Source organism: Vulpes lagopus, chromosome X (genome assembly GCF_018345385.1).
Source record: "Vulpes lagopus strain Blue_001 chromosome X, ASM1834538v1, whole genome shotgun sequence".
Lineage (NCBI taxonomy): Eukaryota > Metazoa > Chordata > Mammalia > Carnivora > Canidae > Vulpes > Vulpes lagopus.
This window is the reverse complement of record NC_054848.1, coordinates 62,903,963-62,917,286: the sequence shown is the minus strand read 5'-3', so window position 1 is coordinate 62,917,286 and position 13,324 is coordinate 62,903,963.

Here is a 13,324-nt window from a genome sequence, read left to right as displayed (position 1 = left end):
CACTAAACTCATATCTATCAATAGTAACTCTGAACGTGAATGGGCTTAATGACGCATCAAAAGGCGCAGGGTTTCAGACTGGATAAAAAAGCAGGACCCATCTATTTACTGTCTACAAGAGACTCATTTTAGACAGAAGGACACCTACAACCTGAAAATAAAAGGTTGGAGAACCATTTACCATTCAAATGGTCCTCAAAAGAAAGCAGGGGTTGCCATCCTTATATCAGATAAATTAAAATTTACCCCGAAGACTATAGTGAGAGATGAAGAGGGACACTATCTCATACTCAAAGGATCTATCCAACAAGAGGACTTAACAATCCTCAATATATATGCCCCGAATGTGGGAGCTGCCAAATATTTAAACCAATTAATAACCAAACTCAAGAAATACCTTGACAATAATACACTTATACTTGGTGACTTCAATCTAGCTCTTTCTACCCTGGATAGGTCTTCTAAGCACAACATCTCCAAAGAAACGAGAGCTTTAAATGATACACTGGACCAGATGGATTTCACAGATATCTACAGAACTCTACATCCAACTCAACTGAATACACATTCTTCTCAAGTGCACATGGAACTTTCTCAAGAATAGACCACATACTGGGTCACAAATCGGGTCTGAACCGATACCAAAAGATCGGGATAGTCCCCTGTATATTCTCAGACCATAATGCCTTGAAATTAGAACTTAATCACAACAAGAAGTATGGAAGGACCACAAACACGTGGAGGTTAAGGACCATCCTGCTAAAAGATGAAAAGGTCAACCAGGAAATTAAGGAAGAATTAAAAAGATTCATGGAAACTAATGAGAATGAAGATACAACCGTTCAAAATCTTTGGGATGCAGCAAAAGCAGTCCTGAGGGGGAAATACATCGCAATACAAGCATCCATTCAAAAACTGGAAAGATCTCAAATTCAAAAGCTCACCTTACACATAAAGGAACTAGAGAAAAAGCAACAAATAGACCCCACCCCCAGCAGAAGAAGACAGTTAATTAAAATTCGAGCAGAACTCAATGATATCGAGACCAAAAGAACTGTGGAACAGATCAACAGAACCAGGAGTTGGTTCTTTGAAAGAATTAATAAGATAGATAAACCATTAGCCAACCTTATTAAAAAGAAGAGAGAGAAGACTCAAATTAATAAAATCATGAATGAGAAAGGAGAGATCACTACCAACACCAAGGAAATACAAACGATTTTAAAAACATATTATGAACATCTGTACGCCAATAAATTAGGAAATCTAGAAGAAATGGATGCATTCCTGGAAAGCCACAAACTACCAAAACTGGAGCAGGAAGAAATAGAAAACCTGAACAGGCCAATAACCAGGGAGGAAATTGAAGCAGTCATCAAAAACCTCCCAAGACACAAGAGTCCAGGGCCAGATGGCTTCCCAGGGGAATTCTATCAAACGTTTAAAGAAGAAATCATACCTATTCTACTAAAGCTATTTGGAAAGATAGAAAGAGATGGAGTACTTCCAAATTCGTTCTATGAGGCCAGCATCACCTTAATTCCGAAACCAGACAAAGACCCCACCAAAAAGGAGAATTACAGACCAATATCCCTGATGAACATGGATGCAAAAATTCTCAACAAGATACTAGCCAATAGGATCCAACAACACATTAAGAAAATTATTCACCATGACCAAGTAGGATTTATCCCCGGGACACAAGGCTGGTTCAACACTCATAAAACCATCAATGTGATTCATCATATCAGCAAGAGAAAAACCAAGAACCATATGATACTCTCATTAGATGCAGAGAAAGCATTTGACAAAATACAGCATCCATTCCTGATCAAAACCCTTCAGAGTGTTGGGATAGAGGGAACTTTCCTCGACATCTTAAAAGCCATCTACGAAAAGCCCACAGCAAATATCATTCTCAATGGGGAAGCACTGGGAGCCTTTCCCCTAAGATCAGGAACAAGACAGGGATGTCCACTCTCACCACTGCTGTTCAACATAGTTCTGGAAGTCCTCGCCTCAGCAATCAGACAACAAAAAGACATTAAAGGCATTCAAATTGGCAAAGAAGAAGTCAAACTCTCCCTCTTCGCCGATGACATGATACTCTACGTAGAAAACCCAAAAGCCTCCACCCCAAGATTGCTAGAACTCATACAGCAATTTGGTAGCGTGGCAGGATACAAAATCAATGCCCAGAAATCAATGGCATTTCTATACACTAACAATGAGACTGAAGAAAGAGAAATTAAGGAGTCAATCCCATTTACAGTTGCACCCAAAAGCATAAGATACCTAGGAATAAACCTAACCAAAGCGGTAATGGGTCTATACCCTAAAAAGTATAGAACACTTGTGAAAGAAATTGAGGAAGACACAAAGAGATGGAAAAATATTCCATGCTCATGGATTGGCAGAATTAATATTGTAAAAATGTCAATGTTACCCAGGGCAATTTATACGTTTAATGCAATCCCTATCAAAATACCATGGACTTTCTTCAGAGAGTTAGAACAAATTATTTTAAGATTTGTGTGGAATCAGAAAAGACCCCGAATAGCCAGGGGAATTTTAAAAAAGAAAACCATAGCTGGGGGCATCACAATGCCAGATTTCAGGTTGTACTACAAAGCTGTGGTCATCAAGACAGTGTGGTACTGGCACAAAAACAGACACATAGATCAATGGAACAGAATAGAGAACCCAGAAGTGGACCCTGAAATGTACGGTCATCTAATATTCGATAAAGGAGGAAAGACTATCCATTGGAAGAAAGACAGTCTCTTCAATAAATGGTGCTGGGAAAATTGGACATCCACATGCAGAAGAATGAAACTGGACCACTCTCTTTCACCATACACAAAGATAAACTCAAAATGGATGAGAGATCTAAATGTGAGACAAGATTCCATCAAAATCCTAGAGGAGAACACAGGCAACACCCTTTTTGAACTTGGCCACAGTAACTTCTTGCAAGATACATCCACGAAGGCAAAAGAAACAAAAGCAAAAATGAACTATTGGGACTTCATCAAGATAAGAAGCTTTTGCACAGCAAAGGATACAGTCAACAAAACTAAAAGACAACCTACAGAATGGGAGAAGATATTTGCAAATGACATATCAGATAAAGGGCTAGTTTCCAAAATCTATAAAGAACTTATTAAACTCAACACCAAAGAAACAAACAATCCAATCATGAAATGGGCAAAAGACATGAAGAGAAATCTCACAGAGGAAGACATGGACATGGCCAACAAGCACATGAGAAAATGCTCTGCATCACTTGCCATCAGGGAAATACAAATCAAAACCACAATGAGATACCACCTCACACCAGTGAGAATGGGGAAAATTAACAAGGCAGGAAACAACAAATGTTGGAAAGGATGCGGAGAAAAGGGAACCCTCTTACACTGTTGGTGGGAATGTGAACTGGTGCAGCCACTCTGGAAAACTGTGTGGAGGTTCCTCAAAGAGTTAAAAATAGACCTGCCCTACGACCCAGCAATTGCACTGTTGGGGATTTACCCCAAAGATTCAGATGCAATGAAACGTCGGGACACCTGCACCCCGATGTTTCTATCAGCAATGGCCACAATAGCCAAACTGTGGAAGGAGCCTCGGTGTCCATCGAAAGATGAATGGATAAAGAAGATGTGGTTTATGTATACAATGTAATATTACTCAGCAATTAGAAACGACAAATACCCACCATTTGCTTCAACGTGGATGGAACTGGAGGGTATTATGCTGAGTGAAATAAGTCAATCGGAGAAGGACAAACAGTGTATGTTCTCATTCATTTGGGGAATATGAATAATAGTGAAAGGGAATATAAAGGAAGGGAAAAGAAATGTTGGGAAATATCAGGAAGGGAGACAGAACATAAAGACTCCTAACTCGGGGAAACGAACTAGGGGTGGTGGAAGGGGAGGAGGGCGGGTGTTGGAGGGGAATGGGTGACGGGCACTGAGGTGGACACTTGATGGGATGAGCACTGGGTGTTTTTCTGTATGTTGGTAAATTGAACACCAATAAAAATTAATTAAAAAAAAAAAGAAATAAAAAAAAAAAAAGAAAACTGACCAAATGAAAACAGATATTTCCAAATGTCTTTTCAGATATAGGGCTAGTATCCAAAATCTATAAAGAATTAATCAAAGTCAACAGCCAAAGAACAAAAAATGCAATCAATAAATGGGCAGAAGACATAAACAGACATTTCTCCAAAGAAGACATTCAAATGACCAACAGACACATGAAAAAAATGCTCCACATCACTTGCCATCAGGGAAATAGAAATCAAAACCACAATGAGATATTAATTCACACCAGTCAGAATGGCTAAAATGAACAAGTCAGGAAAAAACAGATATTAGCAAGGATGCAGAGAAAAGGGAACCCTCTTATTCTCTTAATGGAAATACAAGCTGGTGCAGTAACTCTGGAAAACAATATGTCATTTCTTCAAAAAGTTGAAAATAGAGCTATCCTGTGATCCAACAATTTCAGTACTAGGGATTTACCCCAATAATACAAATGTAGTGATACGAAATTACCCCAATGTTTATAGCAGTAATATCCACAGTAGCGAAACTATGGAAAGAGCCCAGATGTCTTATGACAGATGAATAGATACAGAAATGTGGTATATATTAACTCTCCTTTAAATGTTTGCTAGCATTGTCCTGTGAACTTGTCTTGTCATGGACTTTTATTTGTGGAGATATTTTTTTTTTTTATTACAGACTCAATTTCTTTGCTGTTTATGGGTTTGCTCACACTCCCTTTTGTTTCTTTTTTAGTTTTCTAGTTCTGTGTTTCTAGGAATTGTTTCATTTCTTCCAGATTGTCCAATTTGTTGGAATATATGTTTTCATAATATTTCCTTATTATTGTTTGCATTTCTGCACTCGTGTTTTAATTTCTCCTCTCTTATTTATGATTTTATCTATTTGGGTCCTTTCTCCCTTCTTTTAATAATTCTGGTAGGGGGTTATCAATTTTATTAATTTTTTCAAAGAACCTGCTCCTGGTTTCATCTATTCTACTGCATTTTTGTCATTGTTGTTTTAAATTTTATATCATTTATTTTTGCTCTATCTTTATTAACTTCCTTTTTCTGCTTACCGTTAGCTTCCCTTTCTACTTCCTTTAGGTATAAGGTTAGGTTGTTTGAGATTTTTCCTGCTTTTTGATGTAGGCCTGTATTGCTCTATTCGAGCCTCTTAGGACCAGTTTTGCTGCATCTGAAAGGTTTTGAACCATATTCTTATCATTTTCATTTGTTTCCATGTTTTTTTCTTTAAATTTATTATTTGACTGTCTGGTTGACCCATTCATTCTTTAGTACCATGTTGCTTAATCTCCATTGATTTGTAGTCTTTCCAAATTTTTCCTTGGGTTGACTTTATTCTTCTATTTTTTTTTAAGATTTTATTTATTTATTCACGAGAGACACAGAGACAGAGAGAGAGAGAGGCAGAGACACAGGCAGAGGGAGAAGCAGGCTCCATGCAGGTAGCCTGACATGGGACTCGATCCCCGGTCTCCAGGATCACACCCTGGGCTGAAGGCAGCACTAAACCACTGAGTCACCCAAGCTGCCCCTCTTGGGTTGACTTTAAATTTCAGTGTTGTGATCAGAAAATATGCATCTTTTGTTCTCAAACTTTTGTACTGTTGAAGCTTGATTGATGACTATTCTGGAGAATGGCCCATGTTAACTTGAAAATAATTTGTGTCCTGCTGATTTAGGATGGAATATTTAGAATATATGTTAAGTTCATATAGTGCAGTGTGTCATTCAAAGCCACTTTTTCATTGTTGATTTTGTGCTTATATGATCTGTCCATTGTTGCAATTGAGTGTTAAAGTCCCCAACTATTTTTGTATTGTTATCAATGAATGCCTTTGTTTTTATTATCAAATGTTTTATATATTTGGGTGCTTCCAATTTGGGGACAAAAATATTTACAATCTACTTTTCATGACATAGTGCCCTTCCTCATCTGTTGTTAAAGTCTTTGTCTTATTTTATTTTTTTAAAGATTTTTATTTATTTATTCATAGAGACACACACACACACAGAGGCAGAGACACAGGGAGAGGGAGAAGCAGGCACCATGCAGAGAGCCCACGTGGGACTCAGTCCGGGGTCTCCAGGATCACGCCCTGGGCTGCAGGCGGCGCTAAACCACTGCGCCACTGGGGCTGCCTTAAAGTCTTTGTTTTAAATCTAGTTTGTCTTATATAAATATTGCTACTCCAGCTTTCTTTTCACATCCATTGGTATGATAAGTATATCTCGATTAATCTGCTTTCAATATGAGGCATCTTTAAATGAATTTCTTATAGGCAACATCAAGAAGGATCTGTGTATTGTTGTTGTTTTGTTTGTTTGTTGTTTTTAATCCAGTAAGACATCCTATATATCTTGTTTGGAGCATTTGGTCCATGTACATTCGGAGTTATTATTCATAGACAAGTGTTTAATACCATTTAATACTTGTTTTCTCATTCTTCCTAGAGATATTTTCTGTTTCTTTCTAGTCTTTGTCACTTTTGTTCTCTCCTTTCCACTCAAATAATCCCCTTTAATATTTCATTCAGGGCTATTTTAGTGGTCATGAATTCCATTAGGTTTTGTTTGTCTGAGAAGTCTTTAATCTCTCCTTCTATTCTGAAAGATAGTCTTCCTGGATAGAGTCTTCTTAGCTGCATATTTTTCCCACTCAGCATATTGAGTATAGAATACTACTCTCTTCCAACTTGCTAAATTTCTGAGATATCTTCATTTTGCCTTATGGGTCTTCCTTTATATGTTAGGGACTTTTGCTGCTTTTAGTTTCTTTCTTTATTGCTATATTTTGCAAATATAATTACAATATGTCTTGGGGTTGGCACGAATTTGTCAATTTTGATGAGAGTTAGCTGTGCCTCCTGCATCTGAATGTCTGTTTCCTTCTCCAGATTAGGGAATATTTTAGCTGTGATTTCCACAAACAAGTTTTGTGCCACCTCTTCTCTCTTATTCTTCTTCTGGGACTCCTATGATATGAATGTTTGATGGAGTTAATGAGATAACTCATTAACAGTTTCACAGTTTAAGTCTTTTATCATGATCCATAATCCTTCACTCATTCTTTTATCAGCTTCATTATTTTTTGTAATTTTATCCTTTATATCACTTATTCATTCCTCTGTTCTTACATCCACTCTGGATGTTAAGTGGTCAATACATCCACTCTGCTTGAATCTCAGTTATATTTTTCATTTCTAACTGGTTTTGTTATAATGATTTGATCTTTGTGGTAAGGGACTCCCTGATGTCTTCCTTTATTTATATATGTAATATATAAACACACGCACACATTTTCAGAAGCAGAATTTAGTGATTCATTTATTACATATAACACCCAGTGATCATCATAACAAGTGTCCTCCTAAATACCCATCACCCATTTATTCCATCCCCAATGACCCTCCCTCCATCAACCTTCAGATTGTTCTCTATATTTAAGAGTCTGTTTTATGGCTTGCCTCTTTCTTTCTTCCTATATGTTAACCTTTTTGAATCTTAAATTCCACATATGAGTAAAATCATATGGTATTTTCTTTCTCTGACTGATATTTTTCACTTAGCAAAATACTCTCAAGTTCCTGGGTGCTTGAGTGACTCAGTTGGTTAAGAGTCAAACTGATGATTTCAGCTCATGTCATGATCTCAGAGTTGTGAGATGAGCCCCACATCTGGTTCCATGCTGGGTGTGGAGCCTGTTCAAGATTCTGTGTTTCCCTCTCCCTGTCCCTCTCCCATCTGCCTCTAAAAAAAACAAAAACAAAAAACAAAAACAAAAAACTCTCCAGCTCCATCCACATTATGCCAAAGAGAAAGATATATATATATATATATATATATATATATATATATATATATATATATATTCCTCATTTTCTTTATGAACTCACCAGTCAATGGACATGTAAGCTCTTTCCATAGTCACCTTTTCTTGATAAGCTCCTATGTACATTGGGTTGCACATGCCCCTTCAAAACAGTATCAAAACAGTATTTTGTATACTTTGGGTAAATAGTAGTGCAATTACTGTATTGTAGAGTAGTTCAATTAATATGTAGTAGTTCAATTAATATGTTCAATTAATATCAATTAATATGTTGTAGAATATTTTTGTTTGAAAAGTTTTGGGGAACCTCCACACTGTTCTCCACGGTGGCTGCACCAGTTTGCATTCCCATCAACAATAGAAGAGAGTTTATCTTTCTCTGCACTCTTGCCAATACCTGCTATTTTCTGTGTTATCATTTTAGCCATTCTGTGAGGTGGTATCTTATCATGTTTTTAATTTGTATGTTCCTGATGATGAATGACGTTGAGCATCTTTTCATGTATCTTTTACCCATATGAATGTCTTCTTTGGAAAAATGTCTATTCATGTCCTCTGCCCATTGCTTAACTAGATTATTTGTTTTTTTGGATATTGAGTTTGATAACTTCTTTATAGATTTTAGATACTAACCCTTTATTGGATATTTCATTTGAAAATATATTCTTCCATTCTGTAGGCTGACTTTTAGCTTTGTTGATTCTTTCCTTTGGTGTAGAGAAGCTTTTTATCTTGATGAAGTCCCAATAGTTCATCTTTGCTTCCCCCGCCCTCTTGCCTCAGGACATGTGACTAGTAAGAATTTTCTGCAGCTGAGGTCAAAGATATTGCTGCCTGTGTTTTCTTCTAAGATTTGATGGTTTCCTCTCTCATATTTTGGTCTTCCATTCATTTTTAATTTATTTTTGTGTATGATGCAAGAAAGTGGTTGAGTTTCATTCTTCTGCATGTTACTGTCCAGTTCTCAACACTGTTTGTTGAAGAGACTGCCTTTTCCACATTGAATATTCTTTCCTGCTTTGTAAAAAATTAGTTGACCATATAGTTGAGGGTTAATTTCTGGGTTTCTATTCTATTCCATTGATAGAAGTATCTGTTTTTATGCCAGGACCATATTTTCTTCATGAGCATAGCTTTGTAGTAGCTTCTAGTCCAAAACTGTGATGCCTCTTGCTTTGCTTTGCTTTTTCAGGATTTCTTTGTGATTTTGGGTCCTTTGGTATTTCCATACAAAGTTTAACATAGAGTATTCCAGCTGTGTGAAATATGCTGGTGCTGTTTTGTTAGAGATTCCGTGAAATATGTAGATTCCTTTGGGTAATGTAGTCATTTAAAAAATATATGTTCTTCTAATTCTTAAGCATGGAATGATTTTCCATTTCTTTGTGTCCTCTTAATTACTTTTGTCAGTATTCTATAGTTTTCAGAATACAGACCTTTAACCTCTTTGGTTAGGTTTATTCCTAGGCATCTTATGGTTTTTGGTGTAATTGTTAATGAGATAGAATCCTTGATTTCATTTTCTGCTGCTTCATAACTGGTGTATGAAAAACAGCAGATTTCTTTACACTGATTTTATATCCTTCAACTTTAATGAATTCATGTATTAGTTCTATCAACTTTTGTGGATTATCTCAGATATTTTACATACATTATTATGCCATCTGCACATACTGAAAGTTTAAATTCTTTGCCAATTTGAGTACCATTTATTTCTTTTTAATGTTTGCTTGCTGATGCTAAGACTTCTAGTATTATGTTACATAACAATGGTGAAAGTGGCAATCCCTGTCTTGACCTGACTGTAGAAGGAATGCTCTCAGTTTTTGCCCGTTTAGGATAATATGAGCTGAAGGTCTTTCATATATGGCCTTTATGATGTTGAAGTATGTTCCATCTATACCTACTTTATTGATAATGAATGCTGTTTTTTGTCAAATCCTTTTTCTGCATCTGTTGAGAGTATCATATTGTTCTTATCCTTTATTTTATTAATGTGCTATATCATGCTGATTGATTTGTGGATATTGAACCATCCCTGCAGCCTAGGAATAAATTTCACTTGATCGTGTTGAATAAATCATTAAATGTACTGTTTGATTCAATTTTCTAGTATCTGTGTGAGAATTTTTGCCTCCATGTTCATCAGAGATATTGTCTGTAATGCTTTTTAGTGTGTTCCTTGGTTTTGGAAACAAGGTAATTGTGGACTCATACAATGAGATTGTAAGTTGCCCTCTCGTTTATATTTTTTTGAAACAAGTTCGAGAAGAATAGGTATTAACTCTTTTTAAATATCTGGTAGAATTTCACTGGGAAGTCCTCTGGCCCTGGACTTCTCTTTGGTAGGAGAGTTTTTATTACACATTCAATTTCTCTGCTAGTTATGGGCCTTTTCAAATTTTCTATTTTTTATCTTTTAGTTCTGCAGTTTGTATGTTTCTAGGAGCTTATCCATTTCTTCCAAACTGCTCAATTTTTGACATATATTTTTTTCATAATATTCTCTTATAATTGTATTTCTGTGGTGTTTGTGATCTCTCCTCTGTTATTCTTGATTTTATTTATTTGGGCCCTTTCTCTTTTCTTTCTAAGAAGTCTGGCCAGGGGTTTATCAATGTTATTAATTCTTTAAATGAACCAGCTCTTAGTTTTGTTGCTCTGTTTTACTGTGGGTTTTGTTTGTTTGTTTGTTTCCATATTGTTTATTTGTGTTCCAATCTTTATCATTTCCTTTCTTCTGCTGCCTTTAGGTTTTACTTGTTGTTCCTTTTCTAGCTCCTTTAGGCGTAAGGTTAAGTCGTGTATTTGAGATTTTTCTTGCTTCTTGAGGTAGGCCTATATTGCAATACACTTCCCTCTTATGACTACATTTGCTAAGTCCCAAAGGTTTTGGTCTGTTGTCTTTTCATTTGCATTTGCTTCCACATGTTATTTTTTTTTCTTTCCTGGTTAACCCATTCATTCTTTAGTAGATATTCTTTAGACTATCTATATTTCAGGCCTTTCCAATTTTTTCCTGTTAATCACTTCAAGTTTCATAGTATTATAGTCTGAAAATGTAGATTTTGTGATCTCAATATTTTTATAGAGGACTGATATGTGACCCAGTAGGTGACTTATTCTGGAGAATGTTCCATGTACGTTCAAAAAGGATGTATATTCTGCTGCTTGAGCATGAAATGTTCTGCATATATCTGTTAGACATTCTTGTCCAGTGTGTCATTCATATCCAGTTTCTTTGTTGATTTTGTTTAGATTATCTGTACATTGGTGTTTGTGGGATGTTAACATCCTCTACTATCATTGTATTGTTATCAATGAGTTTCTTTTTTTAATTTCATTTTTTCTTCCAGTATTTTTATTTATTTTTTATGATTTTTAATTTATTTATTCATAGACACACACACACACACACACACAGAGGCAGAGACACAGGCAGAGGGAGAAGCAGGCACCGGCACCATGCAGAGAGCCTGACATGGGACTCGATCCAGGGTCTCCAGGATCATGCCCTAGGCTGCAGGTGACACTAAACTGCTGCGCCACTGGGGCTGCCCAATGAGTTTCTTTATGTTTGTTATTAATTGATTTATATATTTGGGTTGAGGGCATAAGTATTTAAAATTGTTAGATCTTCTTGAATGATAGACCCCTTAACTATAATATATTACCCTCCTTCTATTTTTACTATCTTTGGTTTAACATCTGGTTTTCTGATATAAGTATGGCTACTGCTGCTTTGTTTTGGCATCCATTGGCATGAGAGATGGTTCTCCATCCCCTCACTTTCAATTTTCAGGTGTCTTAGGTCTAGAAGGAATTTCTCATAGGCAGCATCTAGATGGGTCTTTTTGTTGTTTACACATTCTGATACTCTACATCTTTTTATTGGAGCATTCAGTCCATTTACAGTTGTAGCTATTAATTTTTTTAAACACTAGGTTTTGGGTTTTTTTTTTTAAGATTGTATTTCTTCATGAGACACACACACACACATACACACACACACACACGGTGTCAAAGACATAGGCAAAGGGAGAATCAGGACTTCTGCAAGGACCCTGATGTGGGACTCAGTCCTGGACTCTGGGGTCATGCCTTGAGCCAAAGGCAGACACTAAACAACCAAGCCACCCAGGTGTCCCCATTCATAGTTATTATTGAGAGATATTAATTTAGTGCCTTGTATTGCCTTAAGCTCTTGTTTCTGGTTGTTTTCTCTTTTCCTTTCTAGTTTGTCACTTTTGCTCTTTCTTTCCCACTCAGACTCCACTTTAATATTTTTTTCAGGGCTTCTTTAGTGGTCAAGAAGTCCTTTGGTTTTTGTTTGACTGTGAACAGCAGTGTTCCTTCTATTCTGAATGATAACCTTGCAGCAGAAAGTATCTTTATGGCTGCATATTTTTCTCATTTACCATTTTGAATATATCATGCCACTTTCTTCTGGCCTGCCAAGTTTCTCTGGACAAGTATGCTGTGAATCTCATTTGTTTTCCCTTGTATGGTAAAGACTTTTTCTCTTGATGCTTTCAGGATTCTTTCTTTGCCTGTGTATTTCATAAATTTGACTACAGTATGTTTTGGTGTTGGCCAGTTTTTGTTGAATTTATTTATTTTTTAATAATAAACTTATTTTTATTGGTGTTCAATTTGCCAACACAGTTTTTGTTGAGTTTAATGGGAGTTTTCTCTGCTTCTTGGATTTCAGTGTTTCTTTTCCCAGATTAGGCAAGTTTTCAGCAATATTTGTAAAATTAAAGTTTTGCACCTTTTTCCTCTCATTTTCCTCTGGTATTCCTATGATATGAATACTATTATGATTTAAGGAGTCACTGTCTTCCCTATGTCTTCATTCATGATCCAATGCTTTTCTTTCCTTCTTTTCAGCTTCATTATTTTCCATAATTTTATCTTCTGTATTACTGATTCATTGCCCTGTTTTATCCAACTTTCTTATCATTGCATCCAGTCAATTTCCCATCTTGGTTATAGCATTTTTTACTTCTGCCTGACTAGTTTTAATTCATTTTTCTCTGCAGTAATGAATTCTCTATTGTCTTCTATACTTTCCTCAAGCCCAGTTAGCATCCTTATGATTGTGTTTTTAAATTCTGATTTAGGCATCTTAATTATATCTGTCTTGGTTAAATCCCTGGCAATTATTTCTTCCTTTTGAGATGAAATCCTGTGTCTTGTCAGTTTCTCTAGGTCCGTATGTGTGTGTGTATGTGTGTGTGTGTGTGTGTGGTGTGTGTTAGGCAAATCTTTTATATTCCTTCCCATGAGAATAATGCCTATATTAAGAAGAGGTCCTATCAACATGCAGAAGAATAAAACTAGACCATTCTATTACACCATACACAAAGATAAACTCAAAATGGATGAAAGATCTAAATGTGAGGCAAGACTCT